Consider the following 15904-nt stretch of genomic DNA (forward strand, 5'->3'; position numbering starts at 1 on the left):
AAGATGAAGCCATCCTGAATAAGATCTCAGTATCATCTACACAAACCCCACCCAAAGGTCTCATTTCTCACTTCCACATAGGTGTTCAGATGGCTTAAGCTGGGTCTTGGTTTCTTATGACACGGGGGTGGGAAGAATTGTGGGTAGATCAATGTAGCAAATATAAACCTAGTGTATTTGCTATGTAGGAATCCTAGAAATAAATAAATTGATATATATAGTCCCACCCTTATGAAGCTAAGCCGTTCCATTTACAACTGCATAAAAAATAAAATGAGAGATACATTTAACAAAAGTTTACAAGATTTGTACATTGAATATTTTGAAGTATCACCAAAAAAATTTTAAAATATCTTCATATATGGAAGGCATCCCATGATCATGCAATGGTAGAAAATATTGTTAAAAATGTTAAGACTTCCCAAAGTAATCTACATATTTAATGGAATCCCTATCAAAATTCCAGCTGACTTCTTTGCAAAAATTGAAAAACTGATCCCAAAATTCATATTGAAAGCAAGGGACCCAGGTCAGCCAAAACAATCTTGAAAAAGAAGAGCAAATTTGGAGGACTCACTCAAAGGTTACAGCAAATCTATAGCACTCAAGTCATTATGCTTCTGTCATAAGTTTGGATGCAGAAATCTATGAGACACAATAAAAAATCCTGGGGGGAAACTTACATTTACAGTCAGTTTTCCAGAAATGTGCCAACAACACTCCATTGAAAGTATAGTCTATCCAACAAATGGAGCAGAGACACCTGGGTATCTGAAGGCAAAAGAATGAATCTGGAATCTGGACCCCGTATTTTATATAACAAATATTAATTCAAAATGGATCACAGACAGAAACATAAAAACTAAATATATGAACTTTCTTAAAGAAGACATAGTATGAATCTTTGTGGTCATAGGATAGGCTATGGCTTCCTAGATACAATACCAAGAGCACAAGTGATAAAACAAAATAGATAAAATGGACTTCATCAAATTAAAATCATTTGTTACAAAGGACAACATCAAGAGTGTGAAATGAAAGGGGAAAGGGGTAGCTCAAATGATAGAGTGCGTGCTAAGGAAGAAAAACAAAATGAATAAATCTAATTACCTCCCCTATAAAGAAATTGTTTTAATGTTTAAAAAAATTAAAGTGAAATGACAATCTGCAGAATAGGAGAAAAATCTTGCAAAGCATATATCTAATAAGAGACTAGTATCCAGGATATAAAACAAATGCTTACAACTGAACAATACAAAGAAAATCGACCCAATTTTTTAATTTGCCAAGGATTTAAATAGATACACAATTGGCCAATAAGCATCTGAAAAGATGGTCAGCATCACTAGCGAAATCAAAATCAAAATGAGATCTCATTTTAAACTCACTAGGATGGTTATAATCAAAACATGGACAATAACAAGTGTCAATCAGGAGGCAGAGAAATGGATACCCTCAATATGCAGCCGTTGGAAAGGGGCAATGGTGCAGCTTCTTTGGAAGAGCCCGATGTTTCCTCAAAAGGTTAGAGTTATGTGGCTGAGCAATTCCACTCCTACATGTAGAGTCATCCTTCAGTGTCCTCGGGGGGTTGGTTTCAGGAACCCCCACCCTGGATACCATAATCCAAGGATGATCAAGTCCCTTTGCAATCAGCCATCTGGATCCATGAAGTGGAAACTACAGATATGGTGGGCCAACTGTACAGCCAACAGAATGGAAATGTATTCTCACAAAAACTTGCACATCAATATTCATAGCAGTATCATTCAGAGTAGCTAAAAGTCACTAAAAATATCCATCCATCAATGAATGGATAAACAAAATTACCAAGAATAGTCCCACAAACTTTTGGTAATTGAATCTTTGACAAAGGAGGTGAGAACATACAATTGAGCAAAGACAGCCTCTTCAGCAAATGGTGCAGGGAAAACTGCACAGCTGCATGTAAATCAATGAAGTTAGACTACCCCCTCACAACATACAAAAAAATGAATTCAAAATGGCTTAAAGACTAAAAATTGTAGACAAGACACTATAAACCTCTTAGAAGAAGACATAGGCAAAACATCTGACATATATCTCAACAATATTTTCCAAGAGCAGTCTACTATAGCAATAGAAATACAAGCAAAAATATACAAGTGGGTTCTAATTAAACTTACAAGCTTTTGCACAGAAAAGAAAACAAAAATTAAAGCAAAAAGACAACCTATGGAGTGGGAGAAAATAGTTGCATTAAATGAAAGTGACAAGGGCTTAATTCCCAGAATATGTAAACAGCTTTTACACTTGATAAAAAAGAAAAACAAACAATTCAATCCAAAAATGGGCAGAAGACCTAAAGAAACATTTCTCCAATGAAGACATACAAATGGCCAATAGGCACATGAAAAAATGCTCAATATCATTATCAGAGAAATGCAAATCAAAACTGCAAACAAGTATCACCTCTCACCAGTCAGAATAGCCATCATTCAGAAGTTCATAGACACTAAATGCTGGAGAGGCTGTGGAGAATTGGGAACACTCCTACACTGTGGTGGGAATGCAGTTTGGTGGAGCCATTGTGGAAAACTGTATAGAGGTTCCTCAAAAGACAAAACCTTGCGGGCCCAGATGACACAGCAATCCCACTCCAGGGCATATATCCGAAAGGAAACGTAATTCAAAAAGACAGTTTCACCCCAATGTTCACAGCAGCATTATTTAAAATATCAAGACATGGAAACAACCTAAATGTCCACTGACAGACGACTGGATAAAGAGGTTGTAGTATATATGTCCAATAGACTACTATTCAGCAATAAAATAATAATAAAATAATGCCATTTGCAGCAATATGAATGGACCAGGAGAATGACATTCTAAGTGAAATAAGCCAGAAAGAGAAAGAAAAATACCATATGAGATCGCTCACATGTGGAATCTAAAACAAAAAAACAAACAAAAACAAAGGAACAAAAAGATAAACTTATCTACAGAACAGAAACAGACACAGAGACATAGAAACCAAACTATGGTTACCAGAGGGGAGAGGGTGTGGAATGAATAAATTGGGAGTTCAAGATTTGCAGATGCTGAGTATGTATACAATAAACAGCAAGTATATACTGTATAGCACAGGAGAATATATTTAATAACTTATAGTAACTTATGTTTAAAAAGAATATGAAAATGAATGCAGGTATGTTCCTATTTAACTGAAGTTTTGTGCTGTACACAAGAAACTGATGCAACACTATAAACTGACTAGACTTCAATGAAAATATTTTTAAATAGACCAAAAACGAAAAAAAAGGAAAAGGATATTATCAAACAAAAAGAATAATGTACTGATTCAGGCTACAATATGAATGAACTTTGAAAATTTATGCTAAAATAAGCCCGTCACAAAAGGGCAAATAGTGCCCTTTAAGGTGAACTGTATCTAAGCATTTATTGTACTACTCCTGTAAATTTTCCGGAGTTTTGAAGTCTATCAATATCAAAATAAAATGTATTATTCATTAAAAACTTAAAACCCTTCCTCACAGGAGGGCTTTAATTATTAAATGCAGAAAAGCATGTAAAACTCTTGGAACAACAATTTTCACGTCCACACACAGTCACTGCTGTCACTGCCACTCAGAGTGTGGTGCCAGCGCTGATGAGAGCTGCCTCCACTCGCTCCCCTGCAGAAAGGAGTGAAGGCCTGAGCTCTGACAGGCAGGGTGAGCGTGAACCTGAGTCATACACAGCCACGTTCCAGACTCTGCGTTACCCAACTTTCTTATACAAACTGCAACATGTAATGTAAACAATCTAGAGGGATGTATCTTACAACACAGGGAATACAGACAATGTTTTACAGTAACTATAAATGGAGCATCTATTGTACACCTGAAACATATATTTTAAATCAGCTATGTCTTTATAAAAAATTAAAAAATAATTTAAAAATGTTATCCCTTTAATATTCAATTTGGTTTTTAATTAACTACTAAACAGCTTAGAATATATAAAAGCATTTAAGTGTGATGTTTGTTTACATATTTATTTACTTCAGCCTCCTGCTAAAAGAGAAATTAAACAATTTTTTAAACACAGCTTAACAACCATAACAACAAAAAGGCAAAACTGAGAGTGAAGAGAAAATGGAGATTCAATACTTAAATGAAACCAGGGGGAGGTAAACTCATAAAAATGGATTCCATGAAGTCAGGGCAAGTGTTAAAGGCCGACTAGAAATTCAGCTGTAAGATTCTTGGCAGCTAAAGCAAAAAGAAAAAGATGATGGGGCAGGTGGTAGAGCGTGTGCTTAGTGTGAACAGGGTCCTGGGTTCAAGCCCCAGGGCCTCCACTAACAGATAAATATACCTAATTACCTACCCCCCAAAAGAGCCCCAAAGAAAAGAAAAAGAGAAATTTCTTTCCAAAAAATCCTGATATTAAATTTGGATTAAATACTTTAAAAATAAAAGGAAAATAGAAAAGATGAGTGACACTGTGAACAAAAACCCCAGCTGGGCTAACAAGCTAAGTCACAAATCTAAGTGTGATAAGTGTCGGTTTACTGATCTAAGTTTTGCTGGGCTAACTCGTAAATCTGAAGTTCAGTGTCAGTTTACTGGGCTAACAAGCTAACTCGTAAATCCAAGGTCAACAATTGTCAGTAACGTGATCTGTTCCAAATTGATAAGCTTCAGTGTACTGATTCCTTGCTTTTTGTTGTTCGAGCCTTATTGGCTAAAAGCCCCATACTTGTAATTAACCCTATAAAACCTCATGTGCACGTCTTGGATGTGCTCAGGGCTTGGGAACAGAAGCCCCTCTGAGCCCGCTGGCATAATAAATCTCAGTACTCCCACCCTCTGAGTGCTGCTTATTTCTTGGCTGGCCTGTTGTTTCCGTAACAACACAAGCGATAATGCCCGTGAGATAAATCTGCAATGGCTGCTAGCAGGTCCCCATGTCTCATGTGGGAAAATCTGAAACATATTTCTCACCACTCAGAGTCATCCTCAGCCCACCCCACATCTCCCGCTGTTAAATGCAGGAACACACGCAGGGCCCGGCCTTTGCTCTCTCTGTGTCATCACAGTGAGACAGGATGGAAGGGGGCAGAGCAAGCCATTCAAGAAAGACCACAGCAATTAACATCAAAATGGTGGAGAATTCAACCCCCAATAGGTCTTGAGGCTCAGGATGAAGAGATTTAACTTCTAGTAGATCCTGAGCTTCATTATACACCCATTGTAATAGTAACATGGTGAATAACACGGCCCCAGGCACCATGGCTGTCACAAGGCTAGCCACAAAAGGTCAAAGGGTGGAAAATGGCCAACTCCCTGGAATCCCAGCCCCTTGCCCTAAGGCTGGTCCTTCTACTTATTAGCATATGAAACCACGAAGCCCAAGAAAAGGAGCAACACAGAGCCACATCCCAGGAACCCCTCTCTCTACCTCTTCGGAGAAGGCCCACACTATTTCTGTGGAGTGTGTGCCTACTTTTAATCTGAGCATCAAACCCCCATACTTCGTGACGTTTCTCATGCCTGTCAATGTATCTCTCTGAATAAATCTACCTTTACTCAACACTGGCTTGTTCTTGAATTCTTTACTGCATGAAGCCAAGGAACAAAATCTGGTGGGGCACATCCCAGGGGCTCAACGGAAGCCTGGGACACAGCCCTTCTCATGCCCCACATATTTTTTCTTGTATCAACAGGACTGGGATGTGAAGTGAGGTCTGAGGCCCCAGCTAAGGGACAGAAGCAGCCTCCAGGTCTCCAATTGGTGGGCAGCCTCTCCCCCATCAGGGGCCATGGGGTCTGCCTGGTTCTGTGTGTTTTTTTGTTGTGCTGACTCCCCAGTCAGAGAGATTTCTCCTTAGGCCTGGCTCCACAAAACCCTTCTCTCCAAAATACAAGCACATCATGTCACAATCCTCTTGTTCAACCATGAATTGTTCAGCCAACTTTTTCCTTCCCCAGTTAAGTACCTAAATGTCCTCCCTGCCATCCCACCACTTCTTTCTTTTTGAGAACTCTGCACTCCCCACACACCATCCTGAACGCAGGTGCCTTGCTGGCTGGGACCGAGATGTTTCAGTCTCAAACATCCTGAGTCCTTTCTCTTTCCACTTGCTAACTTAAAAAGGCCTTCCTGTGTCTCCCACCGCTCTGATTCTGAACGTCAAAAAATGCTCAGGTTACATTCACTCTGTGAATACCTCCCAGGTTTTGGCTAGGTTTCCTTCCCAAGATCTTCATTAAGGAGCTGCATCAAGAAGTTTAAAGGGGCTATTCTTACATTTGAGTGGAGGAGCCTGCAAGAAATTTAAATGGCTTTGAAGAGAGAGTAAACCAGGGACAGAGAGGTCGCAGGTCCTAGTCAACAGTGTCATGAGGCAAAATGTTCTTCAAAGGCTCAGAGTGGCTTCTGAACACGGAGTCGGCAGGGAGGAGGTGACAGGCAGTGAGTGGGGTGAGAGACACAGGGTACGGTCCCCCAGCAGGGGAAGAATTGGTTATTTTCTAGTTTTCCAATTTCTTACTACCTTTTTCTCTTATTGCCACATACCATTTCCTACGAATTAAGCATATCAATGTCAGTCATTTGGGCCACTTGGGAGAAGCTGCACGATGCCATTCACAGGGCTGGGACATGACAGCCACACCAGTCTAGGTTGAAAGACCAGTGGGGGTATTTCCATGGTAATCACGGGCATGCAGCAAACTCCCCAGCTTCAATGACCTCCTCTCAAAGTTGGCGCCAATAAAACTACCAAGCAAAATGCGTGATGATTCTGGCCAACATCTGTTTATTAGTTAAGTGCCTGTGACACCTGCCACTTAATAGGGAATGAGTACGATCAACGAGGCCCTGTCTACCTGGCCACACGCGCCCTGCCTTCCCGCCTTGGTGCAGCAGCACAGCTTGTTTAGCTGAGATGAGCGCCCCCAGAGCAGCCCCGATGGGAAAGCTCCCAGCTCTGCACGGCCAGACGTGTTCCTTTCCTTCTCAGAGCTGATCACAATTTGCTGTCGTCTGTTTTTATGTTTATCCCTTTTGTAACTGCCTCTCCTCCGGAGATTTTGCTCAAGCAGCACAGGACCAGGTGTGTCTTGTGGCCTGCCGGATATTCTGGGCTGGGAAACAGCCGAGCCCACATCTGGCTCTGGTGCTGAACGGAGAGAGCAGAAGGCCCAGGAGCCCATGCTGAACCGAGGCCCCTGCACACAAAATTATGGTCTGACTTTGGGCAAATTACACAGTCTTTTTTACCCTGAGATTCCTCATCTGTCCATAAAAATAACTGCCCATGGCACACAGAGTTACAAGTATTAAAGGAAATCACCAAATTCACAAAGTAGCCAAGGGGCTACCAGTGCATCCTAAACAGACACATGCTGCCTTTAAGGCTCTGACACACACCAAGCGTGGTGGTCGAACAAAGTGTACACTGCTAAGTGTCAGTGTGTTAAGTGCTTCATGTGTGCTATAATAATCTTCAGAACTTACAACAAGCCCAGGAAGTAACGAATATTATCATGCCCATTTCACAGACTCACCATCAGTTTAAGAGAGGTTACATTCAAGTCCAAGGCGCTATGGTGAGTAAATGGCGATTTCAACCTGAATATGGGCCCAGGCCTGGGCTCCATCTCTGTCCCATCCACCTGACCACTGCCTATGAATTCCACCTGTCCAATACCCAAGTTGAAGCCAGCCAGCTCTTAAATGCAATGTGTGTCACCGTTTGTCAATGTTGGTTCATTACCATAAACAGTTCTCAGAAAGCACTTCAGAAAGGAAAGTTGGACTCACATACCTGCCCACAAAGAAGAAGAATTCTGCCTTGCCTTCTCCTGTAACATGCAGAAACCCTTCCCATTCACCACCGAATCCTTTTGTATGCTTCCTCCATGTTCATGTTTACACATGGCTTATTAAAGTAGAAGTTACCTGCAGTAATTCCATCTCGGTTCCATTCCAAGCTTCCAGATTATCCATAATCAGGGTAATACCATAATTTTCTGTGAATGAAAACACTACAAATTGAATGAAAATATTGCAACCATGTCACTAAACAAAGAATGCTGAAAACAAGTCATCAGCGGCTGCCGCCACCCCCCAGTGAAGACAGGCCTGCAGCCATTCACAACGGTGCCCTCTGAGCAGACTCAGAATAAGAAAGGACAGATTACTGGCCCTAGATAGCTAGGTGCTTGTCTAAAGTATATATTCAGTCAGCCCAAATGTTGGCTTCCTCCCATATATTGAAAAGCATTAAATTCATGAACTTGAGATACCTGGCTTTCTTTAGATAACAAGCAATGTTTTATTGTTCTGACTACCTGGTCTTTGTTGTAAAGCTCCTATATAATCCTAGCTTCTCCCCTACTCTTGCGAGCAGTCCCTCAGAGTGTTCTGAGAGGCGGTCATCCTGGCTCGAGTCCTTCTGACAAATAAAACATAACTCTTAATATTCAGGCTGCACGTTTATTTCAATCAAGTCCCAGAATAGACACAACTCATCAATTGTGTAATGGGACACACTGGATCAGGAACCAAAAGAGTGTAGTAGTCCCTAAGAACTACGGCTCCCTCTTTCTTCCTGTCATTATACAATCCCACCAGAACTCATTACTTTGCTGTCTGCTCCTCTGGCAACCAAACTCAGAGAAGAGTCAACTCAGCAGAGCGTCCTGCTGGGGAGAACCCCTGCAGCAGCACTGCAGGCTGCCTGCCCTCCCGCACGCTCTGACGACTGCTAGTGTCCTCCGTGGAAACCAGGCCAACAGAGCTGTTCCCTACAGCTACAAAGTCCCAAATATTAAATAAAACCTTTCATTTTATACTATATGTTACATATATACCCATCTCTGAAAACAGCTTTGCCAGAAGCCCAAATCTTCAACATTAATCTGCAAAGGCAAATCAGGTCCCCAAGGGAAAACAAGTCTTAAGACGATGCTAAGACCTCCAAAGTCCTCTCCACGACCATAAACCAAACTGCCTGTAGGTCTGCAGCTGCAGGAGGCTACATGTCTGCTTTTAAAGCAACCCCTTCCTGCCCTCGGGTGCTACAATGCCCTTCTACGCCCTCCCATCTCAGGGTAAGAGCACCCACTGCAGAACCTTGCAGGGCAGCACTGACAGGACTGGACAATGAGGATCAGAGCTAAACTAAGCCTTCTGATGACACGAGTTGTCACTCTGTCACTTTACAGATGAAGATATATATAGAGAGAGGTGGGGTGTTATTGTTCAAAGTCACACAGATAAAAAGTGACAAAGTCTATAACTCTGCTCCTCCCTCTGGTGTGACGCCCCAACTGGGACAACCACAGGGTTCTTTCGTGCCTGCCTGACCAGTTCTTTCCTATCACTCATGACCCACCACAGGGTCTGAAATTAGCCTGCATTTGCAGCATCTTTTCCCTCCAGTTTCTCAGGAACAAGGCTGTTCGGGCCACTTTATGACTTCCAGGTCCCCGAAATCTCCGTGCTCAGGCTGCTCTTGCCTGTGCATCCGGCCCGCTGCTCAGAGGCTCTTCCTCCCCTGCAGGAGGACGTTTCTACTCTTCACAGGGACACCCCCTTAGGGGATCCCTCCTCTCGCCCTCAGCATGGCAGGTGTCCCAGGCCACATCGCGAGATGCCCCAATAGGACTGCATCTGCCCAGGTCTGCTAGTCAGACCAGCAGCCTCAGAGCCAGGGATTATGCCCAGGTCACACTGCAAACCTACTGCCCGCCTCACAGACCCCAGCCAGCAGGTCACCTGGAAGTCACAGCAAGTGCCCCACCCAATCCAGAAGCCTCTTCATTTCCCAGCACCACTGATGACTGGTTTCCAAACTTTGGTCAGTTTCGCACAAAACAACACCTTCTACTGTGTAGCGGGTGGTTTTTGCTTCTGCACCCCATTCTTACTGAAAACGTTAAGGGAAACCAAAAAGCCTCTTCTCAACCCTTTTCTGATGATACCCTCCCACCCACAATATACATATGCTCAAGAGATTTGGATCCACGTGATTTTGTTTCCCTTACGATAAGTGGCTCAAAACACTGCGGGATTATTTTTCCTTTGAGGGTATTAGGACTCAGCTTCTCGGCTTTAATCTGTTTTTGTCTTTGTCTTCTTTGTTCCTAGCAGTTGCCACCTCTTACTCCCTTCAGCAGCCTCCCTCCCAACTTCTAGTCTAGGAAATCAGCTGTGATGAGGGGCACGGGGGCATTCACAGAAGATGCAACAAAGGCAAAAAGAGGCTATATAATTTGCCAAAGATATCACCTTCAACCCCCAACAGAGTGTGTCATGTCCCTGTGTTTAACTCTTATTCTAAGCAAGTTAACTTTTTGTAGATTATGTTTATAAAGATGAGAAATCAAAATACATACAAGGACACACATCAACTCTAAGATATTCATTAACTCCACTATTTTGTTTCTATTTATTTTATTTGTATTAAAAAATTAAGAACCCCTGCAACCAATATAACAAAATGTTACTGGGTTTTAAATACAGAATATAGAGGGGTTAAGTGTGTCATTACTCATCCTTATATGTATGTTCACAAGATAAAATTATTTGAAAGTCTCTCTCCCCTCTCCCTACTCACTACTGGCTCTCACCTGAGATCCCAGACCACACATCTAACAGCCTTTCACTTTACCCACAGCTGAACTCATCAGTTTTCCCCCAGAAATCCCTCTGCAGCTTTCCCTCCTCAGAGCACAGCAGGACCATCATTTAACTCATTAATCCACCCAGAAACCTGGGCCTTACTCCATCCTACCTTCACAGACAGCTTTAAATCTTTCTTTTTACCATCTAAACATGCCTTCAATCTGTTCGCTTTTACCCACTATCCTACCGCTCAAGTGGAAGCCACCAACACAGCCCACCTGGACTCACGAGTCTCCCAAGTGGCCCCACAGCCACTCTCCCCTACTTGAGACAAATGGGATTGTGTCACTCCCATGCTTTTTGGGCTCTTTTCAGACCCACTGTTCATAGAAGAAACCCCAATTTCTTCACCTTGTGAAGGTGTTTGCCATGAAACTGTCAGCTCATGGAGGGCAGGGCACGCCCTCTCCCCTCAACCCCACTCTCTGGCAGAGCATCAGCTTGGGAGGACCCGCTGAGCTACATCAGCCTGTATCCTAAACCTGGTCTTGGGTTCTTAGCAAACTGCTTCACTTATCCATACATATCCAAGGTAGATAAGAAAGATTTTAGATGTTGAGCTAGACTATTCATTTGGGGATTTTGCACTGGCAACCTGCAAGTATATGTTCTAATGTTTGTGTCTTGTTAAAACCACACCCAGATTAAAGGAGTATTTGTGGAATGTCTTCGGAGTAAAAGGGTTCTGTACTTTTACAGATTTTATGTTTTATAACATGAATAACCCGGACAGGGTCACAAATGGAACCGCCTCACAAGTGACAGAAGACAGGTGAGATGCATATAGCAACAGGTCACAAAGATGGTAAGAGCAAAGTTGTTTCTCCAAACCCCAAAAAAATTCCTCCAAGAACAGAAAACTCAGAATTTTGAAAGTAAAATACTATCATATAAGGAAAGAAAATAAATAATCCTCTTCATCAGGGTTTCAAGATCTGACTGCAGAGTTATTAGCAGGCTATACTGAATCCTAGCACAGAAAATTCAGATGGACTAGTGGTGAGTAAGTTCCAGGAAAACGGCAGTAATTCCTCCACTTGAAAGAGGACACACACTCACTTGTTCAAGGTGATTGCAAACAACATTCTGCAGAAATTCAGAATATTCAGGCACCGCTTCTAGATGGTGATGACACGGAAGGATGGCTTGGATGCATGCTTCTAACTGAGTCACCGGCATTCTTACACTGCAGGGGGAAACGGAGGCCCTCAGCCAAGAGCAGAGATGTTCCTGTCATGTATCCCAGGTCGTGCCTCGGGGACTCAGTGTCCTGTAGCAGTCCGGCCCCAGGCGAGGACCAGCAGCGTGGCCCACCCAAGCAGGAAGGGCACTGTGCTTGAGAAAGCCCACACCAGATGGGAGCAAGAGTGGCTGGTGGGGTTTTGTGAACCTATGAATGCTCATAGAAAAACACCTGCATACATTCAAGTGATACAATTAACAGTAGCATTCTTTTTAACAAAATTTCAAATGTCAGTGGTAATTTTACCATTCCTTTTCTCTTGTCCCCTGCACTCTGAGACAGGCTTAGGTTCTCTCACACTTGCAGCTCTGATGCAATAGTTGTGAAGTTATTTTACTTTACTGCAAGTGTCTTCGCTCCACGTGTCACTGTGACTGTCGTCTCTTAACACAGTCAGATATCTTCCTGGATCTCTCCATGAGTTCCTTGCTCCTGCTTCTCAGATCCTGAGATAAAGAACAGGTGAAGGCACATGACTGGAAAAGTCAATGTGGACTTGAGCAAAGTCCTCAGTGACCCCCTAGGTGAGTGTTGACCACCCCTTAGCTTCGATTCTCAAAGTTCTGCCCAGGGTGACATCCAGACAGGAGGGAGTCCTGGGCCCAATTAAAAGCTGTGTGGCTTGGGTGCGGGGAAAGGTGCAGGAGCTAGTTCCGTAGCCGGGACCCTCCACACCTCTGCTCCTCTCTCTCCCGAGGCCCCGCTGCCAAGCCCCCACGTTCCCTGATATTCTGTCCTTCTCTTCTACTCTACTTCAAGCCCTTTTCCTCTTCCTTTATTCCCTGATTATCTGCAGCTGGAGAGATTTTTCCATCACAAAATCTGAAAAAATTTCCTGCAGCTGAAAAAGAGGTCTCCAGAGGTCAATGCCCATATGGTGGTTCCCGAAGAGAGCCCCTGGTTAGGGGGACCCTCACCAACACTCACGGGACATCCGGTATGTTACAGGGTCGACCACCCCCAACAAGAGTTTGCTGTGACCCCAAGGCACGCACAGCATCCCTGCTCACTAAAGTGTAGTTGTAATCCGTATTAAGAAGCAAAAATAAAAAAAATTTCTCATGTTTCTTACTAAAATTATTTATGAGTTAGAAAAAGAAATTGTAAAAGAAAAGAACAAATTTGACTCCATGTTAGATGTGTTCGTTTGGCTTTAAACCTGTACCTTGTTTTCTAGGCTCCGACTTGCTATCTCTGCACCTTTTGTAAAAAAAAGTTGCCTTTAGCCTGAAATATCCAGGACAGCCTATTCTCCGGGCTCTGATCTTTAAGGATATTAGCTCTTCTACACTTATGTACAGATGGCAAGTTGCAAAATAGATAATAACCTTTCTTTCATTTGGAGGTTTTACGGGGGCACCTTAATTTGACCCACCATGGACAGCTGAAAGAACAAAGGATTCCAAGGACAAACAATTCGTACAGCGAGAAGTTTGCAACAACCAACCACATCCCCGCCGCTTTTTAGTATAAAAGGAGACTGAATTCTGCTTTGGGGAAAACAGTTCTACTGGATATCAATATGCCATTTTCTGGGTCTGCCAGATTTTCAAATGAAGTCACTATTCCTTACTCCAACATCTCATCTCCCCATTTATTGGCCTGTCATGCAGCAAGCAGAACGAGTTTGGACTTGGTAACAAAATGACTGCATTAGAGGTAGTATGTCTCCACTGTTTCCTCATTTCCAGTATGTCACAACCTATCAATTTTATATGCTGTTTAACAACATGACAAAGACCTATTATACGGAATTGATTCCACAGAAATAAAATTATTTCTACTCCCTCAAGACTTTTTTCTTTTCTATTTTATTTTGTTTTGCTTATTGAAAAGAAAATAAAAGTCAAATCATTTTATTTCATGTATTTTTATAGCTACATAATGTAAATACTACAAAAATATTTAAATTGCAATAAAACTTGTTAATATATTTGTATAAAGATATATAAACAATCAATGCAGATTAGGAAAGGAGTAGATATTTACTAAAAATCTACTGCACATCCAGTCTTTTACAAGCATATCCTGGAATATAAGCTCTATTATCCAGGGGTCCCCCACCCCCATTCTCACTGCCGATTCCCTTAGTAATCAACTACCAAGGCACCAGCATAGAACCATGCGATAGCTATTTTAGGTATAAATGAATGAATTAGCTCATTCAATTCTAAAACAGAAACCTTAAAATAAATACTGAACTTATTTACAGATAAACAAATTTGGACACAAAAAAGTACAGTTTCTCCCCCAAGACACAAAGATAATAATTGGTAAAGGCAAGATTTGAACTAATCTGCCTGATTATAAAGCTAAGGTGGAAATCCCCTTCGACTGTGTAGGTCCAGCAGCACAGCCCATCACCCTATCTTTGTTCAGATCTGGCTTTAGACAGCCTGAGACAGCACCCCATTCCTATGGAACTCGAGGGGAAACGATAACAATAAGGATTTTATATTCAGTAGTTTCTTAGGTCTCAATTATATAAAGTGTCAGCAGGTCAGCAGAAAACTCTGGGAAATATGAGTGGGTCCAGAGCTTTTCGCTGATAAGAAACTCAATCTATCAGGACAGAGTGACCTTCCCATGAGTGGCCTCATGAACATAAACTAAAGGCAGCTGAAATGAAAACTAGCAAGAACATGGAAGAGAAGCAGGAAGGATCCCTACTATCCCCTGCCCAGTTGCCTCTTCACCCGCGTGGACAAGATGGCAGAAGACCCAGGTTCTTGTCTAAGTTACAACATCATGGATTCTCACCCATAAAATGTTGCGACTCTATGCTGTCTTAAGTCCTTTACAACTAAAATATGATGACACCAATATCTCAGCGGAATGTCTATGTCTCCACTTTCTCTCTTCTATTAGGAGACTATATCTATGGCCACAAACAGAAATTCAATTAAAAACACCATGCACGAAGCCTGGTGAAAGTCTGTGTAAGAGACATTGTTCTCACTCTCTGTGAATGAAAACTCAGAAAAAGTGGACCTTCTCCCTCTGTAAGTGGGAGGTAGACTGATTTTGTGTGTGTGTGTGTTTGCACGCACATGTGTGTGTGTAAATCATATAAAATATATTCTGGGATTTGCACAGTTTTTTTTATGATACTATCATTTCATGAGGATGAGCCAACCTTTAAAGTAATTTGAATCTATTTTTCTGAGAGGCTCTTTTGGTGGAGGATGGGAAAGGGGAAAGGAAAGGAGGAAAGAAGTAAATGAAGCAAAGCTGTAAGAATACTGCTAGGGAAAGGCAAGACATTAATTTTGTTCCTAATTGCATCACACACAAATTAGGGACTGGCTTTCCCACATGTCTTGTCAAGCACAGAGCTGCAGAAGAACAGGCGACAGCCCATTTCTCACTGAGCTTGTGACTGTATGTGACATCTTATAGACACAAATTATTTAACCTGATCAAACACTCTAGCAGCAGGATGTAATTCTCCTAATTTGAGAGACAAGAAAACAGGAAGTGAAAGACGGTATATAGCTTGACAAAAGTCAGAGGACAAGTAAACTAAAGAGGATGAATTCAAACTCAGATCTGAATGCAGAGTCTGATATTCCCACTCCCAGGGCTGGAAAATCCTTAACACAAGGTTCCCCAGCTCCTCTGCATTGTTCCTGGCACCAAGCATTTCCCATGGCGATGGTCTCCAATTCTCAGACACAGTGCTCTGTGCAGCCAATAACCTCCATTCGACCTTGATCATCTACCTGCCACGCCTACCAGGCTTCACCATACAGGCAGGAAAGCTGGATTTCAAGTGCATACAAAGCCACCCTGGTTTAAGCTGGACTGTTTATCAGCTTTTCCAGCATAAAGGCAGCCATGAAAGTGCTCACAGTTTGTACATGAGCCACACTACCTCTCTCCATCTGTCTCCCCACCTATACTACTTAGCTATGACCATTTTGAGAATCTTGGAAACAAATTTTTAAAAACAGAAAAGAAAGGATTCTGTAACAAGTACTT

At 42.2% G+C, this 15904-nt stretch overlaps 1 protein-coding gene across 2 annotated transcripts in view; it reads right to left on the minus strand.

The window, feature by feature from the left end:
- Positions 1–15904, minus strand: part of LOC140693990 (trafficking protein particle complex subunit 9-like) — a 115951-nt gene that overhangs the window by 5743 nt on the left and 94304 nt on the right. The window contains exons 10-12 of one of the 2 annotated variants that reach the window (XM_072957493.1): positions 12170–12369; positions 11740–11866; positions 7951–8021 (exon numbers count right to left, since the gene is read on the minus strand). The exons of the other annotated variant lie outside the window; for it this stretch is intronic. The gene's annotated coding sequence lies outside the window, so the exon portion shown is untranslated. The remainder of the gene's footprint in view (positions 1–7950; positions 8022–11739; positions 11867–12169; positions 12370–15904) is intronic. 2 annotated transcript variants of the gene reach the window in all.

Source organism: Vicugna pacos, unplaced genomic scaffold (genome assembly GCF_048564905.1).
Source record: "Vicugna pacos unplaced genomic scaffold, VicPac4 scaffold_20, whole genome shotgun sequence".
Classification (NCBI taxonomy): domain Eukaryota; kingdom Metazoa; phylum Chordata; class Mammalia; order Artiodactyla; family Camelidae; genus Vicugna; species Vicugna pacos.